Here is a 10,176-nt window from a genome sequence, read left to right on the forward strand (position 1 = left end):
GATGGCCGAATAGGAACAGCTCCAGTCTACATCTCCCAGCGTGAGCAACGCAGAAGACGGGTGATTTCTGCATTTCCATCTGAGGTACCGGGTTCATCTCACTAGGGAGTGCCAGACAGCAGGCGCGGGACAGTGGGTGCAGCGCACCGGGCGCCAGCCAAAGCAGGGCGAGGCATTGCCTCACTTGGGAAGCGCAAGGGGTCAGGGAATTCCCGTTCCTGCTCAAGGAAAGGGGTGACAGACGGCACCTGGAAAATTGGGCCACTCCCACCCGAATACTGCGCTTTTCCGACGGGCTTAAAAAACGGCGCACCAGGAGATTATATCTGCACCTGGCTCGGAGGGTCCTATGCCCACGGAGTCTCACTCATTGCTAGCACAGCAGTCTGAGATCAAACTGCAAGGTGGCAGCGAGGCTGGGGGAGGGGCGCCCGCCATTGCCCAGGCTCGTTTAGGTAAACAAAGCAGCCGGGAAGCTCGAGCTGGGTGGAGCCCACCACAGCTCAAGGAGGCCTGCCTGCCTCTGTAGGCTCCACCTCTGGGGGCAGGGCACAGACAAACAAAAAGATAGCAGTAACCTCTGCAGACTTAAATGTCCCTGTCTGACAGCTTTGAGGAGAGCAGTGGTTCTCCCAGCACAAAGCTGGAGATCTGAGAACGGGCAGACTGCCACCTCAAGTGGGTCCCTGACCCCTGACCCCTGAGCAGCCTAACTGGGAGGCACCCTCCAGTAGGGGCAGACTGACACCTCACACGGCTGGGCACTCCTCTGAGACAAAACTTGCAGAGGAAGGATCAGACAGCAGCATTCGCAGATCACGAAAATCTGCGGTTCTGCAGACACCGCTGCTGATACCCAGGCAAACAGGGTCTGGAGTGGACCTCTAGCAAACTCCAACAGACCTGCAGCTGAGGGTCTTGTCTGTTAGAAGGAAAACTAACAAATAGAAAGGACATCCACACCAAAAACCCATCTGTACAACACCATCATCAAAGACCAAAAGTAGATAAAACCACAAAGATGGGGAAAAAACAGAGCAGAAAAACTGGAAACTCTAAAAAGCAGAGTGCCTCTCATCCTCCAAAGGAATGCAGTTCCTCACCAGCAATGGAACAAAGCTGGACAGAGAATGACCTTGACGAGCTGAGAGAAGAAGCCTTCAGACGATCAAATTACTCCGAGCTACAGGAGGAAATTCAAACCAAAGGCAAAGAAGTTGAAAACTTTGAAAAAAATTTAGACAAATGTATAACTAGAATAACCAATACAGAGAAGTGCTTAAAGGAGCTGATGGAGCTGAAAGCCAAGGCTCGAGAACTACGTGAAGAATGCAGAAGCCTCAGGAGCCGATGCGACCAACTGGAAGAAAGGGTATCAGTGATGGAAGATGAAATGAATGAAATGAAGCAAGAAGGGAAGTTTAGAGAAAAAAGAATAAAAAGAAACGAACAAAGCCTCCAAGAAATATGGGACTATGTGAAAAGACCAAATCTGCGTCTGATTGGTGTACCTGAAAGTGACGGGGAGAATGGAACCAAGTTGGAAAACACTCTGCAGGATATTATCCAGGAGAACTTCCCCAATCTAGCAAGGCAGGCCAACATTCCAATTCAAGAAATACAGAGAACGCCACAAAGATACTCCTTGAGAAGAGCAACTCCAAGACACATAATTGTGAGATTCACCAAAGTTGAAATGAAGGAAAAAATGTTAAGGGCAGCCAGAGAGAAAGGTCAAGTTACCATCAAAGGGAAGCCCATCAGACTAACAGTGGATCTCTCGGCAGAAACTCTACAAGCCAGGAGAGAGTGGGGGCCAATATTCAACATTCTTAAAGAAAAGAATTTTCAACCCAGAATTTTAAATCCAGCCAAACTAATCTTCATGAGTGAAGGAGAAATAAAATACTTTACACACAAGCAAATGCTGAGAGATTTTGTCACCACCAGGCCTGCCCTAAAAGAGCTCCTGAAGGAAGCACTAAACATGGAAAGGCACAACCGGTACCAGCCACTGCAAAATCATACCGAAATGTAAAGACCATCGAGACTACAAAGAGACTGCATCAATTAACGAGCAAAATAACCAGCTAACATCATAATGACAGGATCAAATTCACACATAACAATATTAACTTTAAATGTAAATGGACTAAATGCTCCAATTAAAAGACACAGACTGGCAAATTGGATAAAGACTCAAGACCCATCAGTGTGCTGTATTCAGGAAACCCATCTCACGTACAGAGACACACATAGGCTCAAAATAAAAGGATGGAGGAAGATCTACCAAGCAAATGGAAAACAAAAAAAGGCAGGGGTTGCAATCCTAGTCTCTGATAAAACAGACTTTAAACCAACAAAGATCAAAAGAGACAAAGAAAGCCATTACATAATGGTAAAGGCATCAATTCAAGAAGAAGAGCTAACTGTCCTAAATATATATGCACCCAATACAGGAGCACCCAGATTCATAAAGCAAGTCCTGAGTGACCTACAAAGAGACTTAGACTCCAACACAATAATAATGGGAGACTTTAACACCCCACTGTCAACATTAGACAGATCAACAAGACAGAAAGTTAACAAGGATACCCAGGAATTGAACTCAGCTCTGCACCAAGCAGACCTAATAGACATCTACAGAACTCTACACCCCAAATCAACAGAATATACATTTTTTTCAGCACCACACCACACCTATTACAAAATTGACCACATAGTTGGAAGTAAAGCTCTCCTCAGCAAATGTAAAAGAACAGAAATTATAACAAACTGTCTCTCAGACCACAGTGCAATCAAACTAGAACTCAGGATTAAGAAACTCACTCAAAACCGCTCAACTACATGGAAACTGAACAACCTGCTCCTGAATGACTACTGGGTACATAACGAAATGAAGGCAGAAATAAAGATGTTCTTTGAAGCCAATGAGAACAAAGACACAACATACCAGAATCTCTGGGACACATTCAAAGCAGTGTGTAGAGGGAAATTTATAGCACTAAATGCCCACAAGAGAAAGCCGGAAAGATCCAAAATTTACACCCTAACATCACAATTAAAAGAACTAGAAAAGCAAGAGCAAACACATTCAAAAGCTAGCAGAAGGCAAGAAATAACTAAAATCAGAGCAGAACTGAAGGAAATAGAAACCAAAAAAACCCTTCAAAAAATTAATCAATCCAGGAGCTGGTTTTTTGAAAGGATCAACAAAATTGATAGACCGCTAGCAAGACTAATAAAGAAAAAAAGAGAGAAGAATCAAATAGACGCATTAAAAATGATAAAGGGGATATCACCACTGATCCCACAGAAATACAAACTACCATCAGAGAATACTACAAACACCTCTACGCAAATAAACTAGAAAATCTAGAAGAAATGGATAAATTCCTCAACATATACACTCTCCCAAGACTAAACCAGGAAGAAGTTGAATCTCTGAATAGACCAATAACAGGATCTGAAATTGTGGCAATAATCAATAGCTTACCAACCAAAAAGAGTCCAGGACCAGGTGGATTCACAGCCAAATTCTACCAGAGGTACAAGGAGGAGCTGGTACCATTCCTTCTGAAATTATTCCAATCAATAGAAAAAGAGGGAATCCTCCCTAACTCATTTTATGAGGCCAGCATCATCCTGATACCAAAGCCGAGCAGAGACACCACCAAAAAAGAGAATTTTAGACCAATATCCTTGATGAACATTGATGCAAAAATCCTCAATAAAATACTGGCAAACAGAATCCAGCAGCACATCAAAAAGCTTATCCACCATGATCAAGTGGGCTTCATCCCTGGGATGTAAGGCTGGTTCAATATACGCAAATCAATAAATGTAATCCAGCATATAAACAGAACCAAAGACAAAAACCACATGATTATCTCAATAGATGCAGAAAAGGCCTTTGACAAAATTCAACAACACTTCATGCTAAAAACTCTCAATAAATTAGGTATTGATGGGACGTATCTCAAAATAATAAGAGCTATCTATGACAAACCCACAGCCAATATCATACTGAATGGGCAAAAACTGGAAGCATTCCCTTTGAAAACTGGCACAAGACAGGGATGCCCTCTCTCACCACTCCTATTCAACATAGTGTTGGAAGTTCTGGCCAGGGCAATTAGGCAGGAGAAGGAAATAAAGGGTATTCAAGTAGGAAAAGAGGAAGTCAAATTGTCCCTGTTTGCAGATGACATGATTGTATATCTAGAAAACCCCATTGTCTCAGCCCAAAATCTCCTTAAGCCGATAAGCAACTTCAGCAAAGTCTCAAGATACAAAATCAATGTACAAAAATCACAAGCATTCTTATACACTAATAACAGACAGAGAGCCAAATCATGAGTGAACTCCCATTCACAATTGCTTCAAAGAGAATAAAATACTTGGGAATCCAACTTACAAGGGACGTGAAGGACCTCTTCAAGGAGAACTACAAACCACTGTTCAATGAAATAAAAGAGGATACAAACAAATGCAACAACATTCCATGCTCATGGGTAGGAAGAATCAATATCGTGAAAATGGCCATACTGCCCAAGGTAATTTATAGATTCAATGCCATCCCCATCAAGCTACCAATGACTTTCTTCACAGAATTGGAAAAAACTACTTTAAAGTTCATATGGAAGCAAAAAAGAGCCCTCATTGCCAAGTCAATCCTAAGCCAAAAGAACAAAGCTGGAGGCATCACGCTACCTGACTTCAAACTATACTACAAGGCTACAGTAACCAAAACAGCATGGTACTGGTACCAAAACAGAGATATAGATCAATGGAACAGAACAGAGCCCTCAGAAATAATGCCGCATATCTACAACTATCTGATCTTTGACAAACCTGAGAAAAACAAGCAATGGAGAAACGATTCCCTATTTAATAAATGGTGCTGGGAAAACTGGCTACCATATGTAGAAAGCTGAAACTGGATCCCTTCCTTACACCTTATACAAAAATTAATTCAAGATAGATTAAAGACTTAAACGTTAGACCTAAAACCATAAAAACCCTAGAAGAAAACCTAGGCATTACCATTCAGGACATGGGCATGGGCAAGGACTTCATGTCTAAAACACCAAAAGCAATTGCAACAAAAGCCAAAATTGACAAATGGGATCTAATTAAACTAAAGAGCTTCTGCACAGCAAAAGAAACTACCATCAGAGTGAACAGGCAACCTACAAAATGGGAGAAAATTTTCGCAACCTACTCATCTGACAAAGGGCTAATATCCAGAATCTACAATGAACTCAAACAAATTGACAAGAAAAAAACAAACAACCCCATCAAAATGTGGGTGAAGGATATGAACAGACACGTCTCAAAAGAAGACATTTATGCAGTCAAAAGACACATGAAAAAATGCTCATCATCACTGGCCATCAGAGAAATGCAAATCAAAACCACAATGAGATACCATCTCACACCAGTTAGAATGGCAATCATTAAAAAGTCAGGAAACAACAGGTGCTGGAGAAGATGTGGAGAAATAGGAACACTTTTACACTGTTGGTGGGACTGTAAACTAGTTCAACCATTGTGGAAGTCAGTGTGGCAATTCCTCAGGGATCTAGAACTAGAAATACCATTTGACCCAGCCATCCCATTACTGGGTATATACCCAAAGGACTATAAATCATGCTGCTATAAAGACACATGCACACGTATGTTTATTGTGGCACTATTCACAATAGCAAAGACTTGGAACCAACCCAAATGTCCAACAATGATAGACTGGATTAAGAAAATGTGGCACATATACACCATGGAATACTATGCAGCCATAAAAAAGGATGAGTTCATGTCCTTTGTAAGGACATGGATGAAACTGGAAATCATCATTCTCAGTAAACTATCGCAAGGACAAAAAACCAAACACCGCATGTTCTCACTCATAGATGGGAATTGAACAATGAGAACACATGGACACAGGAAGGGGAACATCACACTCTGGGGACTGTTGTGGGGGAGGGGGAGGGGGGAGGGATAGCATTAGGAGATATACCTAATGCTAAATGATGAGTTAATGGGTGCAGCACACCAACATGGCTCATGTATACATATGTAACTAACCTGCACATTGCGCACATGTACCCTAAAACTTAAAGTATAATAATAATAATAATAATAATAAAAGAAATGTTTCCTCCACGAGTGCTTTGAAATAGTGTGCCTGAGTAGTGTTATGAGGCATTTTAATCCTGATATTTTTTTTACACTTTTTTGTTTATGGTATATTTTAATGAATGTGAAATCTTTGGCCCATATTCTTTCTTGTAGTTTTTATTGTCTCCTTCCACCTAGCATTTCTGTTGTGAAGTTTGATATTAATATAATGCTTTATTCTTTAAAATTTTACATGATATATATTAGAGCTGAAAAAATATTAATATTGCAAAATATGAAAATACTTATACATGCATAAAAGTTTGAAAAGGCACCCAAAGTTTTTATCAAGTTTATTTTCAAGTTTTTATCGCCAGTTGGTATGAATACATGAATTTGAATAGTTTCTTAAACTCCTGTAGATTTCTCAAAGTTTATACAGTAAGCATAAATTACTTTTTTAAAAAAGTTAAAGTTTTAATTTTGATTTTTGTGGGTACCTAATAGATGTATGTATTTATGGGGTACATGAGATATTTTGAGACAGGAATGCAATGCATAATAGTCACATCAGGGTAAGTGGGGTATTCATCACCTCAAGCATTTATCCTTTGTGCTACAAGTAATCCAATTATATATTACTTTTATAATCAGAAAAAGTGAATTTCTTTACAACATTTCTGAAGAAGTGCAAAAAATGGAAAAGGGGAAAACTACAATTATTTATTTTGAGGCTACATGTACATGTATCAGAGTACACGTACTCTGTGTTGATTGGATCATTTTGAACTTGACATGATTTGATCATCACATGAAAATTGTGAAATAGCAATTATGTAGCTACAGCTTTGTCATTCCCTATACTTGAGATTTTGTAGGTTTTTGGTCTAAAGTATGTATTTTGCCTTTCATCAACAAAATAAAAATTGCCTGGATAATTTTTTTAAAACACATTTTTAGAAATGCAGTTATTCTGGTTGTGATAATTTTAGAAATTGTGTTTTCTATTTACACTTCTCTTAATGTAACACTATTGTTTCTGATGAGTCACGATAATGTATATTTATGCCTTTCAAAATGTAGGTTTTGAAATATTTTGTAAAAAAAAAACCTATTTATATTAGTAATTACATTACATCAGTAATTATAAAAATGCCAACTCAATTATATTAATAATTAGTAAATGCTAGTTATGTTTAAAAATACAGCAAATGTAAATAGAATATTCCAATTAAGTGACAAAGATTATCAGAGTATTAAAAAACAAGACTCAACTATACGTTACTTACAAGAGACACATTTTAAATGCAGTCCTGCACCACATAACATCATTTCAGTCAAAAACAGACCACATATATGATGGTGGTCCCATACGATTATAATACCAAATTTTTACTGTACCTTTTCTATGTTTAGATACACAAATACTTACTATTGTGTTACAATTGCCTACAGTATGCAGTACAGTAACATGCTGTACGAGTTTGTAGCCTAGATGTGTTGTAGCCTAAACTATACCCCATAGAGCCGAGTTGTATAGTAGGCTATACTCAGTTTAAATACAATCTAGGGTGTTCACACAGCAACGAAATCACCTTACATTTCTCAGAATGCATCCCTGTTGGTAAGAGACATGTGACTGTCTAAAGGCACAGATAGGTTGGAAAAGAAAGGATAGAAAAAGAATGCTCATCAAGGCAGGGCGTGGTGGCTCACGCCTGTAATCCCAGCACTTTGGGAGGCCGAGGCTGGCGGATGACCTGAGGTCAGCACTTTGAGACCAGCCTGGCCAACATGATGATACCCTTCCTGTCTCTACTAAAAATTCAAAAATTAGCCCAGCATGGTGGCACGTGTCTATATTCCCAGTTACTCGAGAGGCTGAGGCAGGAGAATAGCTTTAACCCGGGAGGCGTGGGTTGCAGTGAGCCGAGATCACACCACTGCACTCCAGCCTGGGCAATAAGAGTTAAACTTCATCTCAAAAATAAAACAAAATAAAAATTCAGAACCTTTGCTGTAAAGGGGAGTCAAGTGGGACCTGCGGTCAAGAAAGGGTTTATCAAATGCATCAGGAAAGAAGGTGGGAGACATCAGACTGGGTGGGAGTAAGTTAGTGCATTTGCTGGTTGGAAGAAATGTAAAAGCTCTCATCTGTGCTCTGTGGAAGGTGTGAGGAACGAATTGGGCAGTAGAGACTTGAGGAAAGAGAATATGCAGATTAGTGATACTGGAAGAAGACCATAACTGCAGAGGTGTAATACGATACTTACATTGAATGTTAATCTGAGATTTGTGGTCATAACTCAGAATTGAGTCTACTCAGCTCAGTTGTATGATTTTAGAGTTGGGATTCTAGGCAAGTACAACAGAGAAAAAAGGAGAAAGGGATTAAGTAAGGGTGTTTGCAAGGGTGTGGTGCGTGTCGAACTGTGAAATCTAAACTAGACAAGAAAAGACATAAGGACTCAAGGGTGGAATGGTTAGTGAGAAGTGGGAGAAGACTGGATGACGGCAGAAAACTGCAGGAGTGGGCGAAATTAGAAGGCACCTGTGTCAAGGAATAGGCTATTTGAAATCAGATATTTGGCTGTATTGCAGTTATTGGTGATGATGAAACCTTGGATATGCCCTTATGACTTGACAGTTGAGATGAGATAGGAAATAAAGACAATTGGGGCCAACGTAGTCACTTGGAAATCAGCATGTTAAATTGTCTCTGTGGAGGTTGAGGTGCCAGGAATGATCAGCAGGAATAGTGGTAGACCCAGGTGCTAACATCAGTGAATCAAGGGAGTGACCAGGAAGGTGACAGCAACGAGAGCACTATCAGTAGGAACATCCAAGCTCATTTTTTTTTTTTTTTTTTGAGACGAAGTCTAGCTCTGTTGCCCAGGCTGGAGTGCAGTGGTGCAATCTCGGCTCACTGCAACCTCTGCCTCCCGGGTTCAAGCGATTCTTCTGCCTGAGCCTCCTGAGTAGCTAGGATTACAGGCATGCGCTACCACACCCGGCTTTTTGTATTTTTTTTTAGTAGAGACCGGGTTTCACCATGTTGGGCGGGCTGATCTCGAACTCCTGACCTCGTTATCCGCCCGCCTAAGCCTCCCAAAGAGCTGGGATTACAGGCGTGAGCCACCATGCCCGGCCCCAAGGACAGCTCTTTAAGGAAGAGAAAGAGGTTTGGGTAGATACGAACATCAGTAACCCAAGAAGATTAGTATGGAAGGAGCCAACCACACACCGGCTTTTGGAGTTACGGTGCCTAAGGATGATTTAAAAGATTTTCCCCCACAGCTTGCCCCATGCTAAGCAGTCTTGCAGCTGTGCTGGTATTGGAGGTGCTGAGTAAACCAGGGGATGAGGGACTGGAGAGGCTTCAAATGAAGCTTGCGTGGCCACACTGCAGATATGTTGGTTTTAAGGGAACACGATAAGCCTGCTTTTGAGTATGTTGTTCCCTTTTTTTCACTTGTATGTCTTAGGTTTGAACTTAATTATTAACATGCTTATTTTGCATCTTCATAAATATGTTGAAATTTGAGGGGAACTCATAAACATTTGCACCTATTTATAAGACTTTTTCTCAACTGATTAGTCTCACAAATATCAACTTTGTTCTGCCAAATAGGTGAGCATTTTCAGTCATTTGTGATCTTTCACAAAATGAAAACTGCTGGAAAATAAATATTTTCCTTCCCACTTCCAAGGTAATCCGGCGGGGGGGGGGGGGGGGTGGTGAGGAAGAGAGAAGTTGCCGTGTTACCAGACAGTGGAAAATATTTTGTTAAATAATATACAGAACTAAGTCTGGTACCATGTCACCTCATATACGAATGGATGCTGAAATGAGGCAGACTGAGTATTTCTATGAAACTCTCATAATGATACTCTCTTAAAAGCCTCCCACGCTTCCTTTTTTTCCAATAAAAAATAAGCAGTATTTGAGTACTGAAACCTTTATTCCCATTTTACTGGAAACAAAGAACATGAACAATTTACTAGTCAGAAAAAAAGTGTTTTATAACCCAAAACAAATATTTGCCAAGAGCTGTA

General features: G+C 40.4%; 1 protein-coding gene across 7 annotated transcripts in view; it reads right to left on the bottom strand.

The window, feature by feature from the left end:
* Positions 1–10,176, bottom strand: part of EEF1AKMT1 (EEF1A lysine methyltransferase 1) — a 208,275-nt gene that overhangs the window by 122,549 nt on the left and 75,550 nt on the right. The window lies entirely within an intron of this gene.

The sequence above is a fragment of the Pongo pygmaeus genome, chromosome 14 (genome assembly GCF_028885625.2).
Source record: "Pongo pygmaeus isolate AG05252 chromosome 14, NHGRI_mPonPyg2-v2.0_pri, whole genome shotgun sequence".
Classification (NCBI taxonomy): domain Eukaryota; kingdom Metazoa; phylum Chordata; class Mammalia; order Primates; family Hominidae; genus Pongo; species Pongo pygmaeus.